The sequence below is a fragment of the Eleutherodactylus coqui genome, chromosome 6 (genome assembly GCF_035609145.1).
Source record: "Eleutherodactylus coqui strain aEleCoq1 chromosome 6, aEleCoq1.hap1, whole genome shotgun sequence".
In the NCBI taxonomy this organism is placed as follows: Eukaryota; Metazoa; Chordata; class Amphibia; order Anura; family Eleutherodactylidae; genus Eleutherodactylus; species Eleutherodactylus coqui.
In genome coordinates this window covers 217,966,623-217,981,451 of record NC_089842.1, presented here as the reverse complement: position 1 = coordinate 217,981,451, position 14,829 = coordinate 217,966,623, and positions in this window count along the sequence as shown.

Below are 14,829 nucleotides of genomic sequence, written 5' to 3'. Positions count from 1 at the left end.
CTAATCCTATCCTGTGTGATACTGTCTGCTGAATCGTGTATCTAATCCTATCATGTGCGATACTGTCTGCTGAGCCATTGTATGTATGTAATGATATAGTCTTCTGAGCGGTGTATCTAATCCTATCCTGTGTGATACTGTCTGATGAGCCGTGTATCTAATCCTATCCTGTGTGATGCTGTCTGCTGAGCCGTGTATTTAATCAGGCCAGTCCGGCCTAGGTAAGGTGACCAGATTTTCCCAGAGACAGAGGGGTGTGGTCAGGGGCGGGGCTTATCACAACATACGGTTTTACCTCTGTCGTTATAAAAAGTACAGGGATGGTTCAAAAAAAGGCAGGGAGCAAATTCCGCATTCAAAAAAACTGTCAGAATACCATTGGTGCGGATTTTATCTGGAAATCAGGCGTGTACCTGCAGCTGATCTCATACTATGCGGCGCCCCCCCTCGCCTCCTCCGAAGGCTCCCTGCTGTCGGCATTCCCTGGTTTCTGGTTCCCAGCGGCTGTACTGGCCTCACCTGACCAGCAGCACTGCAGCGTCCGAGGGGCGGGCCCCAGCCTAGGCGACAGCGGGGTATAGATGTAGGCCTTGGTCATAGTTGCTCTATCATCTCCCACCCAGAGGCTAACCAAATACACGTCCAAGGGGCCAAGAGCAAGCTATTAAAAGAGTTAACCTTGTATGTTTTACCTGGCTGTTTGTCACGGGTGACGCCACCGTTCCGTCCTCCGCGGTTACTTCTTGATGTCGGAATAAAAAGTCCACAAGCAGGGTTGAAGTTTAACCCTTTGCAATCCAATTTTGAATTCAGGGGTTTCTAGGGGGCTCTCTCTTTCTGCCATTTTACAGTGGCACCATCTGCTGGCTAGAGCCAGTACTGCAGTATGTGACATACCGGAGAGGCCCCCGACAACAGAGTGGCCAGTAATATACAGTAAAAATACCCTGCCGGACGTCTTCTGACATTGAAGCTGTACAGGCTTCAATCATAATGTCTTCAGACGTCAGACAGTGGATTGGAAAGGGTTAAAGGCAGAAACAGCGACGGTCGGTAAAGCCTTTGACTTGAACACAACTTGAAACACAATCCAACACAGTCCACACTTGACATCCACTGACGGTATTCAGTGCAGGAGAACACGTGATGTGACCGGGAGGAAACACGGGAGGACAGAGGGACTTACACAGGCCAAGTTATCTGTGGATCTCTGTTCCCGGACACAGTCACAAACACTCACTGTATCTCCACCGGTACACACTCACGGAATTGAGGAACGCACCCAGCACTGCACAGTAGGAACTGACACTTCTTGTTCTCACTAAATCTTCCAGGAGGGGAAGCATAAGGCCCCCTGTACACGGGCGGAAATTCTGTGGTGGGATTTCCCACAGAATTTCCACCCTTGGAAGCTGCCATAGGATAGCATTAAAAAACGCAATCCTATGCAGACGGCCGCCATTTGTCCGTGTGAAATCACACGCGGAAAACAAATTGCGGCATGCTCTATTTCTGTGCGGGTCTCGCAGAAGCCCGCACAGAAATGTCACTCCCCGGCCGCCGACTCCGCTGGCCGGCACATCAGAGAGCCGGAGCCATGGGCGAAGGCGAGTCCCGCACTGGTCCCTGCAGTGGTGCAGGTCGGGTCCCGCTGCAAGATTTTTCGCAGGGGTCCGACCCGGCTGTGTGCACGCCGCCTAAGGGGTCCAAACCACTTGTTCGCTATCCTTTCAGCCTCTTGCATATTCACCACACACAGACTGAAGGTGTCTGTGTGCAGTCCGACTCCTCTCAGGACAGACCAAACGACCATCAGACAAGCATCCCCATACCTACAAGGTCACATGACATACAAAGAGATACATTTCCAGACATAGCCTAGTGTAACCCATTCAGTGCTGCAGGTTTGCAATACACATCATATTCACTCACATGGAACACATTGACAATACACAATAGCACAAGACTACATAGACGAGCCGCTGGGAACCGGAAGGTGGGGAGCGCTGACAGCAGAAGGCCTACGGAGGCGGTGAGGGGAGCGCCACATAGTTGGAATCAGCTATGGATACGAGTCTTATTTCCAGTCAAAATCTGCACCAATGGTATGGATATTGACTGTTTTTTTAGATGCAGAATTTGCTGCAGAAAGTTCTGCAACATTTTCGCCACGTGTAAACATACGCTAAGTTAGCTTAAGGTACGCAGCTACATGCAGAGTGGTTATAATAGTGACCCCCACAGTACCCCAATAGTATTAGCACTACCCTATACTAGTCCCAGCAATAATAGTGATCCCAGTAGTATTAGTGCTACCCTATACTAGCCCCAGCAATAATAGTGACCCCCACAGTAGCCCCAGTAGTATTAGCACCCCCTATACCAGCCCCAGAATCAATAGTAAACCCCAAAGTAGCTCCAATAGTATTATCGCTTCCCTGTACAAGCCCCAGCAATAATAATGACCCCCCACTGTAGCCCCAGTAATAACAGTGATACCCCCCTCACAGTAGCCCCAGCAATAATACTGACTCCCCACAGAATCCCCATAGTATTAGCGCTCCCCCCAAGACCCACATACTTACTTACCTCTTCCTGGTCTTCACAGCGCTGCTGCTCCTCTCAGCACTGCTGCCTGCGTCAGTGTGTGCACCCGCAGCAGCGTCTCCTCCCCTCTCCTCTACTCTCTTGTGGAACCAAAGAGGAGAGGTGAGGGGAGGAGGGAAGAAGATCCCAGATGCACACACTGCCATCAGCGTGTGCATACGGCCGTGACGCTGCAGAGTGATTACCGACTGGGGAGCTGCGGTAACCCAGATGGTAATCACTATAATGGTGACCCGATGTCCTGAAAGCTGGACAAAAGTGCGACAAATGGCTGTCTCGCTGGGGTCCCAGCAGAAAGTGGGATGTCTATTCACCTCAGGCCTGGGAGTAACGCTCTTTATTACTGCAGGCAGCCTCACATGGGGCTTCTACCTCAACCACAGGACACGGTGTAAGGAGACACAATGGTCCATGACCCTCAGAATGTCGCCATATTCCCTCAGCAGCAGGATGCTCACCACGCTTCTACTAGAGTATAATATAGGGCAAGTAATGTATGTATACAGTGACTCCACCAGCAGAATAGTGAATTCAGCTCTGGAGTATAATACAGGATCAGTACAGGATAAAGGCCCATTTATTCAGGACGAGTCTTAGGCAAACGATGCCCAACACTCTTTCCCGCACATACTCACTCTCATGTACCTGCACGGGAGCTAGTATCGTTGTCTCACAGTGGAGAGGCTGCACAAGATTTCTCTCCTCGCGCTCCCCCCTTCTCCATTGACCTAACATAGCGGATGTTCAGTACTGAACAACTGCTATTTACACTGAGTGATGCAGCATAAACGATGGATGATCAGCTGATCGCTCAGTGTGAATAGTAGCTGTTCAGTACTGAACGGCCGCTATATTATGTCCATGGAGAGGGGTGGGGGAGCAAGGAGAGAAATCTCCTGCAGCCTCCTGCCTGTAAGGCAGCAATACTAGCTCCCATGCAGGTGCAGGGGAGTCAGTATGTGCGGGAACAAGTGTCGGCATTGTTTGCCCGACACTCATCCTGTGTAAATAGGCCTTAAGTAATGTATGTACACAGTGACTCCACCAGCAGAATAGGGAGTGCAGCTCTGGAGTATAATACAGGATATAACTCAGGATCAGTACAGGATAAGTAATGTATGTACACAGTGACTCCACCAGCAGAATAGTGAGTGCAGCTCTGGAATAGAATATAAGATGTAACTCAGGATCAGTACAGGATAAGTAATGTATGTACACATATATATATATAAATGGTGGAAATACCCTTTAGGAATTGAACAGTAATTGTTTCCATATAATTAATAGAATGTGAAGCATGTAATTACTTTCTAAGAATGCTCTTTAGTGTCCTGTAAGCGGAGCGACAAGATGGCACGTATTACACGGTGTTCTGCTGAGAAGGGGAGGATGGCCTGGGAATGGGAGCAGAGTCTGGCCTGTACACACTGGGGGCCGCTGCTAGTACACAGACCCCCCAGGCCCAGGCTGCACGTCCGCAGCATCAAAGACCAGAACCAGTTTATACCAGCAAATTAAAATCATAGCACTCAAGGGACGGCAGAGAAGCCACCATATCTGAGCCGTCATCTAACAGAAGAGGGCTGAGGGGAGCCAGAGCTGCAAGCTGGAGCCTATTTACATGTCACATGTATGACCAAACATACTAAGAAAGTGTCCTGCTGAGGCAGTATAAAGCTGTAGAAAGCGCTTCCGCAAACAGTATCACACAGGGTAGGATTAGATACACGGCTCAGCAGACAATATCACACAGGATAGGATTAGATACATGGCTCAGCAGACAGTATCACACAGGGTCAGATTAGATACACGGCTCAGCAGACAATATCACACAGGATAGGATTAGATACACAGCTCAGCAGACAGTATCACACAGGCTAGGATTAGATACATGGCTCAGCAGACAGTATCACACAGGATAGGATTAGATACACAGCTCAGCAGACAGTATCACACAGGATAGGATTAGATACAAAGCCCAGCACACAGTATCACACAGGATAGGATTAGATACACAGCTGAGCAGACAATATCACACAGGATAGGATTAGATACACGGCTCAGCAGACAGTATCACACAGGATAGGATTAGATACACGGCTCAGCAGACAGTATCACACAGGATAGGATTAGATACACGGCTCAGCAGACAGTATCACACAGGATAGGATTAGATACACAGCTCAGCAGACGGTATCACACAGCATAGGATTACATACATGGCGCAGCAGACAGTATCACACAGGATAGGATTAGATACACAGCTCAGCAGACAGTATCACACAGGATAGGATTAGATACACGGCTCAGCAGACAGTATCACACAGGATAGGATTAGATACATGGCTCAGCAGTCAGTATCACACAGGATAGGATTAGATACACGGCTCAGCAGACAGTATCACACAGGATAGGATTAGATACACGGCTCAGCAGACAGTATCACACAGGATAGGATTAGATACACGGCTCAGCAGACAGTATCACACAGGATAGGATTAGATACACGGCTCAGCAGACGGTATCACACAGGATAGGATTAGATACACAGCTCAGCAGGCAGTATCATACAGGATAGGATTAGATACACGGCTCAGCAGACAGTATCACACAGGATAGGATTAGATACACGGCTCTATGGACAGTATCACACAGGATAGGATTAGATACACAGCTCAGCAGACAGTATCACACAGGATAGGATTAGATACACAGCTCAGCAGACAGTATCACACAGGATAGGATTAGATACACAGCTCAGCAGACAGTATCACACAGGATAGGATTAGATACACAGCTCAGCAGACAGTATCACACAGGATAGGATTAAATACACGGCTCAGCAGACAGTATCACACAGGATAGGATTAGATACATGGCTCACCAGACAGTATCACACAGGATAGGATTAGATACTGTTCTCAGTAATGAACTTCAGTAACACTTTATGATGGGGTATATAGGTTTATAGTGTATATAACCAATGGAAAAATATGAAGACACCGCCTCCTAGTGGTCAGAAATTACATTTTCACAAAGTTTTCTGGTTCAGTGGTTCCAGATCTTGTAGTCAGATTTTTCTATGGTTACTAAGACACAATTGCAGCGTCTGAGGAGCGGGCCCACAGTCGAAGAGATGGCAGGGTAGATAAAGGCCTTGTCATGGTGGCTCTACCATCTCCTCCCCTGGGGTAGCTCGGGACCCGACCAAGTTATTGCTGGGGAAGGTTACAGGGAAAGGGCAACTAGTGGTTACCTGCAATCTTTTTGTCACTCGTGACGCCACCGTTCCGTCCTCTGCAGTAAAACTTGTTGAAGGAAATAACTTGTCCATACACAGGGATACTTTCTGAACAAACCAGGAACGATCGGTAATGTCCATTTACTGTAACTTAATAACGGTTCAACAGTAGATTGGCACAGATACAGCAAGAGAAGGTGGTGTCACAGGGAGGACTTCTAGGGGTAATCTAGACGATCCACAGTCCCAGTTATTTGTGTGATCCTGCTCCCGGTGACTCTCTTTCTCTCCAACTCTACCAGTCTACACTCACGCTTTCTGGGTATTATTGTATCTTGACGCCACTGGAAGCTAGGGGTTTAAAGGGCTTGGATGGATATCCAACAAGTAAATATGTCACAGCAGCACTTCTCAGTTCAACAACCACCGCAGTGGGAGGTAGGCAAAAAATAGTGATGCGCAAACCTCACCTTAGAGAGCCAGACTCCCTTAGCTCCTCCATACGTATCCGGCAAAAATCACATAAATGAGCAGCGCCAGGAGTAAGTTCTTATAAGATGCCTCTTTATTTAATACATATCCAGTAAAAGAAACACAACGTTTCGACCCGCTTGGATGGAGGAACGCCCCTGTCATGGCCCTAGCTGCCGATTGGCTGCATGGCACACTATGGAAGAGTGGGGAAGGCGAGGGCGATACTCGCCAACAGCGGGGACCACAGAGCGCAGGGAAGAGCATGATGGAGCGCGGCTGGCTGCACATTACACTGACAGCACCCTGTCCCCGCCGGTGCTCTTAGCGTTCGGAGGCTGGTGTCCTGCTGCGTCTCAGAGCTCCCAATCTCGCAGGTCCACTCTCAAAAGTCCCCTGGTGGCCTCACATCTCCGCTAGCGGCGGCACTGCTGTCACAGTCCCCGGTTGGGGGTTGGGGATCTCCGCGCACATGGCCAAGCGCACAGTTTCCCCCCAACCCCACTGGCAGCCTCCCCTCTGCACTCCTGGCTGCAAATACGATCATCCATATCCTGCACTCCATCGGCCAAGGGAGTGCGCCTGTCGGCATTGGCGCCCCTGGAGCTTGGGGGGATGCAGCCGCTGATGGCTACTCCGCTCCCCATGGTCCACTAGGTAGCAGCGTCCGTGACAGCTGCTGAAAGCAGTGGAGGCTGGAGAACGGAGTTGCCATCAGTGGGCGTCTCTGCTGAAGCTGGGGACAGAGCGTGACGGGCTGTTCCACAGCCCTGAGTGCCGCAATATAACAGGCAAGGCTGCCGCTCCCAGCCTTACAAGTGACAATCACATGCCCCCAGCCAGTCAGAAGCTGGGGGCGTTACTACCTTTTCAGACAGCTGTATTATGTCGCCACCTCTTACATCCGGTGGCGACATAATACAACAATACCTACTTCCTGTGCCTTCATCCGCCAAGCAACGAATCCTTCCTAACTCAGTGCCTAGTGGTAGCACTGGCACATCCTTGGTAGGGTAGGCTCAGGCCAAGCAGTAGGGAATCGCTCCCCTTCCTCCATTCTTCACACACAGACCGATTGGTGTCTGTGTGGCTCACTCACTGACTTGTTAGAAGGACTACCGTAGCAGCAGGCTCACTTTTGCTAACTCCTAAAGGTGAATGCAGACGGCCGGGTCAGATTCTGACTGTAAGATTCTCGCAGCGGGATGCGACCCTGTGCCCCTGCAGTGTCCCGCCTATCCGGCATCTTTGCTCTGCTGCTTTGCGGATGTGCTGGCTGCCGCACATGCGCAGTGCAGAGGAGGTGCATCAGCGATGAGGCGGCAGTGCAAGCCTCTGCGAGGCTCCCACTGAAATAGGACATGCTGCAATTTTGTTATTGCGTGCGTTCTGTGATCAAAATTGCATCTGTCTGCAAAGGATTGCTTAAACTAATGCAATCCAATGGCAGCATACAACGGCGGAAATTCTTCGTGAAATCTCGCCGTGGAATTTCCGACCATTTGCATTCAACCTAAGGCTAACTTAATCTCATCCCCCTTGCAATCACATATATATCACAAAGCCACATTACATACAACATGATACATTTCTCAAACATAACCCAGACATTAATCCATTCAGTGCTCCAGAGGTGCAATCCACATCAAATGCATACAACATAGAAGACACTGACAATACGATTGCACAAGACAAACACATTCACCGTTATGGAGGGGCCCTGCTAACTCTGGGCCACCACACAATTATCAGCATTTCAGAAGGTTTTAACCTTTTATTGACAAATCCATCAAGTTTAGGTCAATCATTCTTCCAGATGTCCCCAACAGTCTGAGGAGCTTCATCGGAGAATATCATTTCCCCACAGTCCTCTGTAGTCCAATCCCTGCACTGTATTTTCTCAGAAGACATCCCCTTCTAGCTGTTTGGGATATCTGGAAGAATGATTATCCAGAGAAGAGAAGATGAGCGCTACCATGAGTTCTGTACCACGCCAGCAGTAAGGCATCCTGAGACCATTCATGTGAGGGGTTACTTTTCATCCAGGGGATTGGGCTCACTCACAGTCTAAGAATCCCGTCATGTATAAAGAATGGGATCTAAACCTCCTCCAAGAGCAACTTCTCCCAACCATCCAGGAGCAACTGGTGATGAACAATGCTTCCTCCAGCATGAAGAAGCACCATGTCACAAGGCAAGAGGCTCGGTGAACAAAGCATTGACATTTTGGGTCCGTGGCCAGGAAACTCCCCAGATCTCATCCCACTGAGAACCTGTGGTCAATCCTCAAAAAGGAGGTGGACAAACAAAAGCACAGAAATTGTGATAAACGCCCAGCACTGATTAGGAAAAACGGGTCGTCATCAGTCAGGATTTGGCCCAGAAGCTGATACCCAACAGGTCGGGCAAAGTGTAGAAGTCTTTTAAAAAAAAAGAAAGAAAACAGGGTCATTACTGTAAATATTGGGTTTTTACCTAAACTTGATGTATTTGTCCATAAAAGTGTAAAAACATAAGAAATGCTGATAATTGTACTTCAGTAACCATAGAAATATCTGACTGCAAGATCTGGAAACACTGAAGCAGAAAGCTTCTGACCATTACTGTAGAGCCGCATGAGCAGACGACTGTCCTGACTGTCATCTTGTCTGAAGAGCTAGCAATCAGGCCCCAGACCTTCCTCAGCGCTCATGATATCCCTAGTAATTTCTAGAAGCGGGCGTCAGGCAGTAGATCTGGTTGTTTCTGCTCAGGATGCCCCAGGCAGCCATATCATCCAGAGAGGCAAGTGCATCTGCGACTGTCAGTGACACGGCAGCAGAGGAAGTCCAGACCTCCCGCCTCATCTCATCATGAGCCATTTCCAGGATATACATAATCACTAAATTAAAGGGGCTTTCCAGAGAGAATACTAATGATAATAGGTCTTCAATACCTAACTGACAGTGCTGCAAATGCACAGGGGTCCGTACACTATGTAGTGGCCGGTGCTTGTAACTGCAGGCACGGCTCTTACTGAAATCAATGAGAACCCAGCCTGCAATTACAAGTGCCGGCCACTACACAGGGGTCGGAGCATCTGTGTATTTGCAGCGCTGTTAGTGGGCGCACAATCAGCTGATCAGTCAGGGTCCCAAGCGGCAGACCCCTACCGATCAACTATTGATGACCTATCATGGGGATACATCATCATCAGTAGCATTTCCTCGGAAACCTCTTTAAGCCTACTGTCTTCCTTCCCAGGATCCAAGACGTAGAGGATACCAAGAAGAGTGATTGCATCCTGTCTAAGTATTAACTATGTGACCTCAGTGAGTCGCCATCACCCCCAATGGTGTCTTTTAAGAAACTTACATCCACAGTTATCCTAGTAATTCACACATAGGAGTTTCAATGACTTCTGCATGTAGAAGTCACTAACCAGTGGCAGGACAGCAATTGTACAACTACAACTCCCAGCATGCCAAAGCTGAGACCACTGCTCAAGTGCGAAGACTAGAACTGGATGTTACCTGTGTAGGGATACTGGAAACATGGCCACTGTGGAGGAGCAACCAACAAGTCTGCTGAGGCTTTATGTAGATATTACACGGACCAACGTCCAGAGATGACAGCGCAGACAAAGATCCGTCACCTCCAGTCCTGCAGGTAATATTACTAACCAGAACCATCTATTACTGCTGACAACCAGCCTGCATATCGTGTCTGAGAGGTAGTCACAGCCCCGCCCCCTGCTGATGACATCACTGATATAATGACATGCGATCAGACATGAGAGCCGCACACCTTATACTACAGTGATATCATCTATTACTACTGACAACCAGCCTGTATATCATGTCTGAGAGGTAGTCACAGCCCCGCCCCTTGCTGATGACATCACTGATATAATGAAATGCGATCAGACATGAGAGCCGCACACCTTATACTACAGTGACATCATCTATTACTGCTGACAACCAACCTGTATAGAATGTCTGAGAGGTAGTCACAGCCCTGCCCCCTAGAAATGACATCAGTGATATAATGATGTAATCAGACATGAGATCCGCACACCTTATACTACAGTGACATCATCTATTACTGCTGACAACCAACCTGTATATCATGTCTGAGAGGTAGTCACAGCCCCGCCCCTTGCTGATGACATCACTGATATAATGAAATGCGATCAGACATGAGAGCCGCACACCTTATACTACAGTGACATCATCTATTACTGCTGACAACCAACCTGTATAGAATGTCTGAGAGGTAGTCACAGCCCTGCCCCCTAGAAATGACATCAGTGATATAATGATGTAATCAGACATGAGATCCGCACACCTTATACTACAGTGACATCATCTATTACTGCTGACAACCAACCTGTATATCATGTCTGAGAGGTAGTCACAGCCACGCGCCCTGGTGATGACATCACTGATATAATGACAAGTAATCAGACATGAGATCCGCACACATACTACAGTGATATCATCTATTACTGCTGACAACCAGCCTGCATATCGTGTCTGAGAGGTAGTCACAGCCCCGCCCCTTGCTGATGACATCACTGATATAATGACAAGTAATCAGACATGAGAGCCGCACACCTTATACTACAGTGACATCATCTATTACTGCTGACAACCAGCCTGTATATCATGTCTGAGAGGTAGTCGCAGCCCATGTCGTGATTTTTAGATGCAAGCGGCTCATGTACATTGTGCTGCGCTTTTTTATAGTTATCCAATGGAAAGCTTGTTATGCGTGCTCCGCATGCGATTTATCGTCGTGGATCACGCTGTGATAAATCGTCCATGGACAGCCAGCCTTAGAGGTAGAAGCACATTTCACACTCTCCTAATCCAGTTTGTACATCAATATAGTGGTTTATAAATGTCTGGGACTACCAGAAGAGCAAGTTCTTGTTGCCATCTCCTGGCCATATCCAGGTACTGCACTGGTGACACATTTATTATGTGATTTCATTGTGGGGTTCTGTGCCCCGTTTATACATTCAGGATGAAGACATAGGTGCACATTCCAAAACTTTACTAGCGGAACCCAACCGATGCAAGTTAGAGGGTCATCATTTACTCTGGTCACGTCCTCTGGATAAAATGCGCACTTATTTCTGGCCACGGTGGACAAAAAAAATTTCTCTAACGGGTCCTCGTGTATATGAAAGTCCAATCTATCAAAGTGACATATTATTTCTCCACACGGTGAACATCATGAGAAAAAAAATACACGTCTCCAAGAAAAAAAATACAATAAAAATTGATTAAAAAGTCAAAAACTCCAAAATGGTACCAATAAAACATAGGGGCGACAATGCACAGAGTATAAATAGCAGACATAGAACACTCCCTCCACCAATCACATTACAATAACACAGCTGAAATCCATCAAGCATGTTAACACAATAAGACATGTTGATTAACCCTCTCCAATCCACTGTCTGACCTCTGAAGACATTATGAATTAAGGCTGTACAGCGCCGATGTTGGAAGACGTCCGTCAGGGTTCTCTTACTGTATATTGCCAGCCTCTCTGCTGTCGGAGCCTATCCAATGTATCACCTCATGCAGTACTGGCTTTATCCAGCAGATAGCGCCATTGTATAACAGCAGAAAAAGAGTAAGCCCCCTAGGAAAACCAGGATACAAATTGGATTGAAAAGGGTTAAAAGCCGAAGTCCTACATGTGCGTCTCCTCCAGATAGACAGAGTTAACCCCGATCGCATTGCACAGACGCGAGCAAATCTCGCGATATTGGTTGGTGATGTCATCGCCAAGGCGCACTCAGCTCAACTGGGCATACGCGATAATCCAGAGCATGCGCGCTAAATAGATGCGTGACTATTGACACAGCATCAAAGTTGCCGAGCAACACCAAAGGTAGAACAGGCCCGCAGGTCTATAACATAACCGTGCATGTGCCAATGTCCGAAATCGCACGATAGTGACATATCAAAATTTCAATGAAATATCCCCATTGTCAAAGCTTATCCAGGTAAACAGATACACAGAAACCTGTGGGGATGCCATATATGTGCAGTTATATATGCGGAACAAATATAGCTCTCAAGCAATATCCATATATGCTCATCAGCACTGTTGTGTAGTAATAATAGATAGTAATGAGTGCTTTATGTATACCATATATATATAAAGAGGATCGTATAGATATAAGGATACATGTTTCGGTAGGTACTCTCATTGTATACGAAAGTACAGCGAAGGTGTTAACCCCTTCCCACCCCAGGACGTACTGGTACGTCATCGGGATAGCGCGAGATCATGACTGACCTTGCGCTATCCCGCAGCGGGGAGGCATCAGAGATGCGCCCCCTGCTGTTAACCCCTTCCCTGCCGCGATCTAAGTAGATTGCGGCAGGCAAAGAGTTCCCAGAGGGAGCGCGCTCCCGCTGTGTCTCCATCCGGCTCTCGAGAGCCCGGCCTGTTGCCATGCCAGACACTGGCATCCTGTATTGCCAATGCCTATGATCGCTGTATAAGTGATAAGGCATGGCAGAGCAGTAGCTCTGCCATGCCTTATCACAGCGATCATAGGTACAGTGCTGCAAGTCCCTCAGAGGGACTCAAATAGTGTAAAAAAATGTAAAAAAAAAAAGAAAAATGTAAAAAAAATGTAAAAAACCCCTTTTTCGTGCTTTAATATTAGCATAAAAAAAGGTAAAAAAAAAATTAAACCCCCACATATTTGGTATTGACGCGTCCGTAGCGATGTGTACAAAAAGTTAAACACGCTTTTATATTTTGTACGGCAAAAACCGTTAAAAAAACCGCTAAAAAACAGAGGCAAAATGCTACTTTTTAGCATTTTGCCTCCCAAAAAATGCAATAAAAGTGATCAAAAAAGCTGTACATTCCCCAAAATGGTACCAATAAAAACTACAGCTCGTCTTGCAAAAAATAAGCCCTCATAGAGCTCCGTACATAAAAAAATAAAAAAGTTACAGGACTTTGAATGCAGCTATAGCATTCATTTTTTATTGCAAAAAAGTGTAAAAACCTAAAAAAAATATAACAATTTTGGTATCGTTGTTACCGTACCGACCCGCAGAAAACATTTAGTGTGTCATTTATGCTGCATGATTAACGCTGTAAAAAAAAAATAAAATCTATGGCAGAATTGATGCGTTTTCTCTCCCTGCGATCATAAAAAAATAATAAAAGTTTTATGATATAGTCTTTGTACCCAAAAGTGGCACCAATAAAAACTACAGTTCGCCACGCAAAAAACAAGCCCTTATACGGCCGCGTCCACAGAAAAATAAAAAAGTTACGGCTTTCGAAAAATGGAGATGGAAAAATACCAAAAAATCGCTTGGTCCTCAACGCCAAAATAGGCCATGTCATTAAGGGGTTAAACATTGTTCATAATAAATGTGGATTACACATATACACTAGAACAGTATCAACACGTCTGATATATAACTAGAGGAACCAAATCGCTACTATAATCCCAAGCCATGACATCACACCACAGCATACTGCCACAATATATCTTTTATTGATAAATCACGTCACAGGATCAAGTACACAAACTAAATGTCAGTGCAGTAAGGGGGGAATCCAATATAGCCGGTGGAGACAACATGCAGACATCCGGTATATATAAAAAATAAATGAATATACACATTAGGTATCACATATAGTAGCATCCAACTATACCCAGTGTACATTTACCTACACCAAAGAGGATGCTGAAACTCAAGTATTTATAAAAATGGCGCACAGGGATATTCTAAATTAAGGCCCATCGGGGCTATAGTACCCAACTCGTATATCCATTTCAATTCTCTACGCTTCAAAAGGCTCATACGGTCTCTCAATGGCGGAGCAACCCAATCAATGATTCTAAATTTGAACTGACTAAGGCCGCCTGCAGACGGGCGGAAATTTCCACCCTTGGAAGCTGCCATAGGATTGCGTTGGCAAACGCAATCCTAGGCAGACGGCCGCGGTTTGTCCGCGTGAAATCTCGCACGGCAAACAAACCGCGGCATGCTCTATTGCGAGCCCCGCACAGAAACGTCACTGCCCGGCCGCCGGCTCCGGTCTGCGCATGCGCCGACTGCCCGGTAAGCCGGCACATCAACAGGGCTTCTTCTATACGCCATGATAGGGGGCTTAGAAAATTCAGGGATATCGCTACAATAAGAACCCCCAGAGATGGCGGAATCTCTTTTTTTTTCCATTTCAAAGGTTTAAAAGTTTTTCTGTACATTATAATGATCGCCGTGTTCTCCCATTGCTTTTATTGGGGCCGATGCTGCTACCTCCACAACGAGTGATATCACGGAAAGATAGAACATGCTGCAAGGAGAGGAGAGGAGGCAGAGAGGGGGTGGGAGCTCAGTTCCTGCTCCTGGCTCTTCCATTCCCCCCCCCCCCCCTCTGCACATGAGGACGACGTATATCGGCTCGGCGTGAAAACCGAGCCGATATACGTTCGTGTGAATCCAGCCTAACAATGACACCAAATTTATGTAGTT